This window comes from Helianthus annuus, chromosome 5, assembly GCF_002127325.2.
Source record: "Helianthus annuus cultivar XRQ/B chromosome 5, HanXRQr2.0-SUNRISE, whole genome shotgun sequence".
Classification (NCBI taxonomy): domain Eukaryota; kingdom Viridiplantae; phylum Streptophyta; class Magnoliopsida; order Asterales; family Asteraceae; genus Helianthus; species Helianthus annuus.
In genome coordinates this window covers 155,744,384-155,755,852 of record NC_035437.2, presented here as the reverse complement: position 1 = coordinate 155,755,852, position 11,469 = coordinate 155,744,384, and the positions used below count along the sequence as shown (strand labels likewise).

Sequence of the window (11,469 nt, the reverse complement as noted above, 5' to 3'; positions counted from 1 at the left end):
TGTCAACAGAGGGTGTGCGTTTTTTGGTATAAAATCATAGAATTCAACCGAGTTGAGTCATATGATGATAGGATAAACTTGTACACATATGTATAAGTTTTTTGTACACATATGTATTTAACTATAATTAATTAGATAGATACAATGCTGAATACGATTCTAATTGAAGAAAAGGAAAATCTATGAATCAGTCAACGTTGTGCGTGTTCCGTTTTCAGATAACTTGGAAGGTAAAATGTGATTATTGACCCTGTTTTACTTTGTAGGTGTATTGCATTGTGTATTGAATCTTGTACACCTGTCTACAGACTGTTATATACAACTGTACAAACTCTTGTACACAGATGTACAGATTATTGTAAACATGTGTACATTTCCTTGTACACATGTGTACAGTTCAATGTACACATGTGTACATTCACTACAAATGACTCGGGGTAGATGGCATAGAGATTACAGCCGATATGGAATGTGAAATAGATGCTGAAGAAAACGTTGATGACGACTCGGGTTAAAATGGGACATATTTTAGCATGGGTCTTGTAAAGTGCCGGTACGGTCTAATGCGCAAACAAAATTTTGTCTATTCTATTTTTTTCTAGTATTTTTAGCCCAATTATATTTATTTGTGACTTTAATTTGTATTAACTTTGTCTGCTTTGCTGTTGATTGGCGATATGGGTCAGAATTGAGATATTAGAGGTTGTGCTAATTCTGTTGATAGGCGATATGCGTCAACATTTATCCCTGGCAAAGGAAGATTTGCTTTAAGGTTATCAGGATCAAAGATAAATGGCCTAAACATGGAGAAGTGGAGCAATTTCGAAGGGATACAGTTTGCTCAGCTTGCTTCTGTTGCTTTTTGCTTATTGTTGTACCTGCAATTTGTTTTTTTTCCTCTATTGTAATGCTCTTTAAGCTACTTGGTTAAGGGTGTCTTTGTGTTTAAGTCTTCTTTGTCCAGTAGAAAAAAAAAGTTTTGTACATTTGTAAAACAACAACAATAGCTAAATAAAGACTGCCCAGTTTTTTGGCATCTTTATGTTTAGACTCATATTTTTTTCATGTTTACTTTTCAAATGTGATAATAGCTACACTTGTATATCAACTACTTTATGTATACTACATATTCAACTACTTAATATATTGCTTCTGATATTAGATATCCTTTAACCGCAATAATTCTTCAAAGAAGAATACCCGTAACGAAGTGCGGGTTTACCACCGACTCTAGTTAGAACTATATTTCTTATTTTTTTAGTTTGCCCCGTCCTAACCTGAACACGGGGTTGGCTCAACCATTTTGAGAGAATTTCAAAATTGAGGCCCATTTTAAGATAAATTATTAGCATTTTCTTTTAAAGAATAATAATTTTAAGATTCACTAACCGAACAATGGCTGTTGCGAAAAACCGAATGTTTTTGTTAAAATCATTTGCCCTAGCTTCCAATCTGATAAATACCCAAACACCCTCAAAACAAAAACCATTTTAATAAGCAATCCACAAGTGAATACGCACAAAAGGCTGTTTAATTGAAACACGAGTTATGGTACAAACAGATATCAAAAGTGGAAACAAAAGATGACGTGCCGAGAAGCTTATCTTAGATTTGATCTAGAGATATATAAAAACTTTATGAGTTTGTGTAGCCGGCGCCATTGCTGGTCCGCCATACAACCGACGTCGTTGTTGTGTGCGTCGTGAAGCCGACGCTGCTGCTGCGTGCGTCGTGCAGCCGAAGCCGTTGCTCGTGTGTCATGCAGCCGAAGCCGCTGCTCGTGCGTCTTGCAGCCGACGCCACTGCTCTGTGCGTCGTGCAGCCTACATGACCTCCAATGACAATAATTGAGATTCAACTACCCTAACTCAATAAAAATATATTACATGACCTCCAGCCTACATGCGCCTTGATAACTGGTTTGAGACCGGGTGACAGAATTGGTGTCCAATGCCTAGTCCCGTTGGGACTCTCGTATACATTACTAGCAATCTATTCTGCACGTTTGGATGAAAAAAAGTTGAATAACAGCATGTATTATATAAACACAAGTATAAATATTATAACAGCCAATATAGGGATATATTTTTAATCTAGGTATGCTTGTGAAATATCCAATATATACACGAAAAACAGATATGGATATATAAACCATAATTGCCTTGTATACCTGTGTATAAAAAAATATGCAAAAAAGAAGTCCAATATCTATATGAAAACATACATGAGTTGCACATATGTGTATAACCAGATTAAAACATAAAACCACAAATTTAAAATAATAGTTGTTATCAATGTATATAAACTAAACTACTGTGAAAACAAGAGCTTAATATATTAAATCTGATGTGTATGAACATGTTAACTACACATCGTCAACTACGAAAATCTTGTAGAATTAAACAGTAAAAAAGCTGCAAAAGAATCATACAACTACTTATTTATGAAACAATGTAACTGAATACACATCCAATATCGTATATACTATGATGTTTAAAAAATATACCTCGCTGATCAATTGACGTTATAAACACATGATCTTCTCCTGCCCGTTCGGGGCTTTGAGGAATCGCAAAATTTGCTTTGCTGAAACACTATTCTGATCATTCGTGTCTATCATAATTTTAAAATATATAGCGATAATAAAAACAAAGAAACGATGATGCTTTGCAGTTTGTTGATATGGAAGAAGATGATGAACGATCACAATGAAGATGGACGTGGTTTTTTTGTTGAATTGAATTTCAAATTTACAAAGTGGTGTTTGAATAGCAAGATTGTAGGGGTGGTTATCTGGTAACTGATTAGTATTAATCAAAATGAAAATTGAATTAAATTTATATAAAAAATTATGTTTATATGTATAATGACAATTCTACCCTTATATTTAGTAAACAAGATCAATGGCCATGATTAGTTCGCTTTGTTCACAAATAGGGAAGTGTTCACAAATGAACCTAACCCTATATATATATATATATATATATATATATATATATATATATATATATATAGAAAGTATAATGTACTTCAGGGCTTAACCTACATTAACATACATGACAAAAAATATAACGTGCGTTATTATCATAAAACGTGCGTGATTATAGTTCCATGCGTGATTATGTGGTCCCATGCGTGATTATACCCCTGATCCAACGGTTACCATTGTCTCCTACGTGATGTATGATAAGGCTTTTTGTATGTTAACCTTACTCTATATATATATATATATATATTTACATTAAAGACACTGTGTGTGATTATGTGAAGTAGTTATGTTATTTTAGGGAAAATAATACAACTCACAAATACCAAGAACTTACAACACCAAAATAATACCAAAAATTACAAGGAATAAGGTATATAAGTTACATGCTTAAATATTGACAAACGAACAAGAACGTAACTTATAAAATATTCCGGGAAAATACCATTACAAATATATTTTTGGTAAATATTATTTTGGAAACGAAAGAGGTGAAAATATGATTTTCGTTATTAATACAAAGTATATCATATCTTCGACAAAAATGAAATATATTACTTTTGGAAGTAAAATTATATTTTCTTAGAATATTTCAGAAGATATATGATATTTGAAGAAAAATATACATTTCTTGACGATACATTATTTTTGGACAAAACAAGTCTATGTATATTTTCTAAGTGAAAATATATTATTTTGGAAAATACAAATACAAGAATACGAGAATACGTGTATGAAATACTCCCATCCTTGGGAAAGGAACGCGAAGACAAATACTTGAAAAGTATTATAACTCTGGATAATGTAAAGACATAAAGAAAACGTAACTCAAAGCATGAATACTAAGACAAGGCACGACCCGCTCGTCTAATAGACACTAGCACATTGTAGGTAGTCGTATTTGCTGACGAGATTCGAGTTACGAGTACTGAAGACGCAAAATAGTGAGTTCATGCTCCCCCTTTTCTTTAACTATTTTTTGTTTTATAACTCTCGGGGGTGAAATACATGTTACAAATGCTTAAACGGTATGAAACGCCTATGAAATACTAGATCATGTGAGCATAGACGAAATACTAAAAATGCCATAAAGTCTTGGTGAAAACTAGTACCAAGCCATTAAAAACATTCATTAATTAGGGACGAGGGTTATATCTAACGGGTACGGCCGAACCCCACTCATGGTCAAAACTAGTACCTAGTAGTGCTTCGGAGTCCCGGTCGAGGTTAATCGACACAGTCGAGGGTAATCGACACAGTCAAGGAGTCAGAGCGAGTACTCCGACAAGGAATCAGAACGAGTATTCCGACAAGGAATCATAACGAGTATTCCGATAAGGAGTCATAACAAGTACTCCCCATGTTCTCACATGCCTTAAAGTTCTTGTAAAACATTCATGTTCATACACGTTTTTCATATCTGTTTACAAAAGAGTCTCTCAAATATTTACAACAATTACAGTACACAAACTAGACGCATGAACTCGCTCAACTTTTTGTTGATGTTTTCCAAAACTACATGTATTTCAGGTAACAGGATGGATCTTGGACGCATGTGTCGTAACTAGAAGTTTAGATGTCATCCACTTTTGTTGGTTTGTAACCTAGTCGAAGGTTGTGTTTTAAAAACGTGAATAAACAATGTTTGTAATACATAAATTTTATGAATGGATGAACCTCATTTTGATTATGTAGTTGTTTATTACGATTGAATGCAATGATATTAAACCAGTCACACATCATACGCTTCCGCAAAAGACAGGGTGTGACATATAGCCGGGAATTTGGGCGGGAAAACTCGTTGCTGAAATATTAACGGAAGATGCTAACCCCGTAAGCGGTTACTTTTCTTCCGTTAACTCTCTTGATCGGATTGTGGAAGCACACGGATCGCGATCTTAATCAAAGGCTAGGGAATTGCCACGTTGAAAGTGGGCAAGTGGAGGTTTCTCTCCAATTCCATGCCATTGTTGTGATTTCAGGATAGCCTGGGGTGTTGACACGTGTCCAGACGGTTATAACCGCCTGGTGGTGCACGATCGGGTCTTCTAGAAGATTATTGCCATATTCCAGTGTGACTCCTTACTGTGTGGTCTCGGCTTAGTAAATAATATCCAAGTCTGGGTATTATTTAAGCGGAAGTATTTGCTGAGATTTTTATCCCTTTGTTATGGCGCAAGGATGTATTTTCCTTTTAGCGCGCATGTATTGTCTGTTGCTGTTTTTCTCCTAAGCTTTCTTTGTAGGGCCAGTTACGCGGCCGCGCAAGGCCAAAATAGAGTTAAGAGATGAGGTTGTGGCATGGTCCCAAGTACTTGATATGAGGTTTTTGGGACCTTAACCCTTCACCACCGGAGCGCCAAGTGGTAGCGGATGCTACCCCTTATCATAAGGGGAGGCGGGGTGGGGATGTTTTTCTCCGTGATAAAAGTTTTCCACGCGTGATAAATGGAAACAAACCACCGCCAGCCTACAAACTTCACACGTGATAAACTAAACGCGTGATAAATGGAACATGTGAGGGGGTGCGAGGGTTTATTATTGGGTGTTGTGAGTGATGAGCATTTCCACTAAAAAAGTTGTGAGTGATGGAATAATGGTTGATGACATGACGGAACTTGATTGGATGTTGTGAGTGATGAGTGAGTGATGAGTGATCACCACCTCCTCCCCCTAATGTAGATCCGCCACTGATTCTTATGATCTTTGTAATCAAACATGTAGGATCACAAATTATTAAAACTAGTGCTATTAAATCCGCGCGTTGCGCCAGAAATCCTCGCATTGCGCTGTTGGTGGGTATTAGTTCGTTTAACTTTAGTACTGACACTTGTTATAGCAACCAATAGAGAAAAAATTCATGATATGACCAAAAATATACCAACACAACGGGAATTTGATCGGTATTGGTTTGTTTTGTTACGCCACCTACACTCGTTACAACAACCCATAGAGGAAAAAAATCTTGATATGACCAAAAAATACCAACACGGGATTTACATCGATCAAAAACAAACACAAGTTATATTAGATATATATAAAAGGATTTTTTGCATATTTCCCCTTAAAAAACTTTGAAATTGTATATATACCTGAGCCAAAAAATAAATTGCATATTTCCCCTCCATTAACTAGTAAAATTGCAAATTTACCCATTTTGATTTAAGTTATTAAAATTAAATTATAGAAAGACTATTTTACCCTTCATTTTACTAAACTTCAGAAAATTGCAAATTTACCCTTTTTTACTAGTTTTTGCCTTTTTTCACTACTTGCATTTTTTCATGAAGTTATTTTTTTTTTCATTATTTTTTTCACACAAACTAGAGTAACAATCATAAAAAATACAATTGACAATCATCTAAATAAAAAACAAAATACCAAAACATTAATCCATTACGATACCAAACTAGAAATCTCAAAATTAACTGAAACTTATAACTGCAATCATATTCAAAGTGCAATCGTATTCAAGCTTAAAAAAAAAGAGACTAATCACAAGATTGGAATTACTTTTTTTCCTAACAAAAACTTTATTAATTTAAACTTATAACTGCAATCATATTCAATATTCAAACTGGAAATCTCAAAAATAATTCAAACTTATAAGAAGACAAAAACAATAATACAATTTTATTACAACCGGTGACGGTTAATCGCCGTAATACAACCGGTGACTCAAACGCTGCAACCATAATACAAAATAATAAAATATATATAACAAATTCATAGCACATAAACCGTTTTAGGTTTCTTTACAAATAAAACAATAACTAACCTTAAATATTCAGAGACGTCTTAGAAGAAACGCCGGCCAGTTGCGAGAAGGAGCCGCCTGGAATCGTCGCCGTAGAAGAACTGAAAAGTCATGCGTGTGAATCTAGAATGATAATTATGAACCTGATTTTTCTCTAAGCAAGATCTTTTAATTATGAGAAGGGTAGTTTTGTCATTTTAATAGAGAAGGGGAAATATGCAATTTTTATTTAGGCTTGGGTAAATATGCAATTAAGGGTGTTTTTAAGGGGAAATATACAATTATTCCTATATAAAAAACCACTAAATAACACATAAAAAACCTTTAAAACGAAGGATTACTATTTATTCAAGTTTGTTTATTAATAGTATACAATAGTATACAATTTATTTTCTTTGAACCTAGCGTGTTCATAATCATAGGAAAGTTTTGGGTTATTTGAATATGAAAATACTAGAATTTGAATTCAAACCGTTTTCAAATCAAAATTCGGAAAAGCAGTGCATATTCAAACGTTTGGCTTCAATATTCAGGTTTGATTGGTTCAGAATAGTAATTCAATTGTGATTCAGAAAACCGTATTCGGGAATTTGGTTCGGTCAAGTTTTTGAAAAGCCGAATTTGAATTTGTAACCTAAATACAGTGAGTATCTTATATTTTATATATTAACAAATTAGTAGAGAAAAACAAATTAAATGATAAGTAATTTAATATAATAGATGGTAAATTTCCATCGTAGAAGTTATTATTCATGCCTTGTATATTGTTGTATATAAATTTTACCAACACACACATATAGTGAAAGTGTAAAATACACTATCTTTTAACGTATAATATGTATGAGATGAAATTATAACATGCGTAATTAGTTTTATAACATGCGTGATTAGGTTTTTAGTTCATGCGTGATTTCTAATTTTGTACATACGTGATTATGTTAATGCGTGATTTCTGATTTTGTACATGCATGATTATGGTTTGTTAACATGCGTAATTAGGGTTTTTGAGTTTTATAACATGCGTAATCTCATCTCGTATGCATCATACGTTAATGAATATTGTACGTTAACCCACCCATATATATATATATATAATATTTTAATAATACATATATATTATTCTTGCTAATTGATACAATCAATGTTTTAAAAACCGGTTCAATCCGGCCGGTTGAACCGTCCGGTAGAACCGGTTGAACCGTCCGGTACACCCGGTTGAACCGCCCGATACACCTGGTTAAACCATTTCTAAACCAAATCCGATACGATATAAGAAGCGGATTTTAAAACACTGGATACAATGACTCGGTGAGTTTAGATCATAACAAGTAACATTTAATTTCTAATTTATGATTTTTAGTCTGATATATGATTGTCACAAATATATATATGTCTAATATATATATATATATATATACATACATACATATACTATGTTAACTAGTATTGAATGTTTACCCACAAGTACATCAAGATTTTTCTTTCTTAGTTGTGCGAAAGTAGAAAACTTCTCTTTCTTAGTCATACGGAAACTTTATAGAAGATCATTAATCATTGATTGCTCTCACTCAACCAAGCGTAAATGTGGAGCTCTCTTTTTACTCGTAGTTGATACGACTAAAACACGCTTGTAATATTTTAAGACCAGACATTTCCTAGATCTCAGTATCAATTATCCAGATGCAAAACAACGAGATATCATTTGCCTAAAGTGTCGCACGCTAACACATGTCAACAAATCAAAAGGCGATACATATAACAACCGGTTAAACTGATCAGACATGTCTAACCGATAAAACAGCCAACTTAGTGTCCAATTTAGTGGTTAAAATATTGGTTAAAAGAATCTGTTTCAAAGCCAATTTCGACGTAACACATAATTTGTATTTTTTCCACTATGAATCTATAATTAATAACAAAAACTAGACCATGTCTACATGTAACGGGTTCAATGAATTGGATACAACTTTAAATTTCAACTCAAGATATTTGGTTTCATATGATGTTTTGAACGTTACAAACCCCCAAAGAGATGACCACGTGACAGAAAAGAAGTGTCACGTGTTTGATGGATGGGTTACACAAATGTGGGGACCAAAGCCATGATTTGTCTGATAGGAGTTTGTGTGTGGCTACAACCACAAGTTACAAACACAGGAATCTTTGTCCTGAGTCCGACAAATGGGTTTTTGCTCCATGAGATAAGGTGCATTTTAACTTGTCATGCACCCTCTTCACACCTTCTTATCTTCTAGTCACCTTTCTTGTATCCAATCTACCCACTTGTTCGAAAAAGCAAAAGTCTCCTTTTCCTCATTTTCCCCAACATTTAGTCTAGCTTGATATTTTATCATATAATGTCATAAATCACTGGAAAATTAAGGTGATCGTACTTGATAAAAACCATTACATAATAGAAAAAAAAAACACATGACAAAAAATAAAAAAAAGGTTACGTAATTAAAATAAAACCTAATAATAAAAAAATTACTACATAAATAATCTAATAATCTGCCAAGCCGAAATGTGACAGAATTCACGATTATGTTCGTGCCTGAAGTTGATGGGAGCGACTTCTCGCAAAAATTAAAACAATTGAGGTTTTGTAGAAGAAGAATCACTCACAAAAAGGTTTACAAAAAGAAGGATTACTCACATTGCTATTTTAGGTATTTTCCTTGTGACTTCCTGGTTACAATCTAGTTAATAAACAATGCACAAGCGTTAGTATAATAACCCAGATTTACATTAGTTATACCCTCCCCGAGACAGAACTCCAACGACTGAGTCAGGCAGAGCCTTGACATGCATTACGGAGCACTAGATCAATCGGGCAGCGTATCTAATACGTAACCGGGGGTTATAATACTTACAATGAGGCAGAGCTTCGCTATTTAGGGGGGTATTAAACCCGGGAATTACTTTAGCTATTAAAGAAATTGAGAGAGAGATCGAAAATTGAACGATTCTCGACTGAAGCCGATCGATCCTATTTATAGGGCTGTTCAGGGGGTCTCTGGCGCCCCGCGACAGACACACAGGGGCGTGTCGCGCCCCGCGAGCTAGGTATAATAGAGCGTAGCTTGGCTGCGTCAGGGGCCTAGCCACGTCGAGTCAATAGCCATGTGTCGGAACCTTGTGAGCCTGGTGGCAGTAGGTCGCGCCCCGCGACAGAGTTAGTCTAGGGGGTCGCGACCCGCGAGCGCCCCATAGACTTTGTTTTATTTAATTTTTTTTGTAAAATTAAAGGTATTTCAGGCCGTTTTCGTATACGAGATCTATTTTAGGACGTATAGGGGTGTTATAAGGGATTTAGGAGGGTTGTTATAGCCTCCCCACCTTGTTTTAGAACTCGTCCTCGAGGTCTACTGGAACAGGTGTGGATATTTCCTCTGCATCTCTGACTCGAGCTCCCAAGTGTACTCTGGTCCTCTATTGGAATCCCATTTCACTTTGACCAGAACCAATCTCTTATGTTTGAGGCTCTTGATCTTTCTGTCTTCAATTTGTAGAGGCTTCTCTACGAACTTAAGCTTTTCATTTACCTCTATATCCTTAAGAGGTACCACTAATGATTCATCTGCTAAGCATTTCTTGAGATTACATACATGAAATACATCATGTATTCCTGCCATTTCCTTTGGTAGTTGTAGCTTGTAAGCTACGGGTCCTATTCTTCTAATAATCTCAAAAGATCCAACATACCTAGGGCTTATAGCTTTCCCCTTTTGATGAATCTGACTATTCCTTTCCATGGAGAAACTTTTAATAATACCTTAACTCCTACTTGGAACTCCAATGGTTTTCGCCTGTTATCAGCATAACTCTTTTGACGATCACGTGCTACTTTTAGTCTATCCTTGACTTGAATAATCTTGTCTGTTGTTTCTTGTACTATCTCGGGTCCCGACATTTGTTTTTCTCCAATTGCTGCCCAAACAGACTGGAGTTCGGCACCTTCGTCCATAAAGTGCTTCGAAAGGTGCAGCATTGATGTTGGTATGATAGTTGTTATTGTAAGAAAATTCTATTAATGGTAGGTGATCGTCCTAATTTCCTCCGAAATCAATTACACAAGCTCTAAGCATATCTTCCATTGTCTGAATTGTCCTTTCGCTTTGTCCATCCGTTTGAGGATGATAAACTGTGCTTAGATTTAGCTTCGTTCCCATTGCTTTTTGGAAACTAGTCCACGAATGAGAAGTAAAACAGCTATCTCTATCAGAAACAATAGATAAAGGAATTCCATGCAATGAAACTACTTCATTTACATATAACTTGGCTAATTGTTTCATACTGAAAGTTTCCTTCATCGGTAAGAAATGAGCAGACTTGGTTAATCTATCTACAATCACCCGGATTGTATCATTACCTTTTCATGTCTTGGGTAATTTGGTAACAAAATCCATTGTTATCAATTCCCATTTCCATATTGGCATTTCTAATTGTTGCAATAAATCTGAGGGTTACTGATGTTCAGCTTTAACTTGTGAACAGGTTAGACACTTGGCAACATAAGCTGCTACATCCTTTTTCATTCCTATCCACCAGAAATTCTTTCTTATGTCTTGATATATTTTATCACTTCCAGGATGTATCGTATACTTAGACTTATGGACTTCTTCTAAAATTCGGTGACATAGGTTTCCTTGTTTGGGTATCCAAATTCTTTCCTTTTGGAATCTCCAAATTCCATATGTTCCTTGTTCTAATTCCTTAATTATTC

General features: G+C 35.0%; 1 long non-coding RNA gene across 1 annotated transcript; it reads right to left on the bottom strand.

The window, feature by feature from the left end:
* Window positions 1–1,516: 1,516 nt before the first annotated feature.
* On the bottom strand, window positions 1,517–7,026 carry LOC110939348. Its single transcript, XR_002592188.2, has 2 exons — window positions 6,765–7,026; window positions 1,517–1,997 (listed from the first exon to the last, which is right to left on the bottom strand). It is a non-coding gene; the product is annotated as an uncharacterized LOC110939348 (long non-coding RNA).
* Window positions 7,027–11,469: the final 4,443 nt, after the last annotated feature.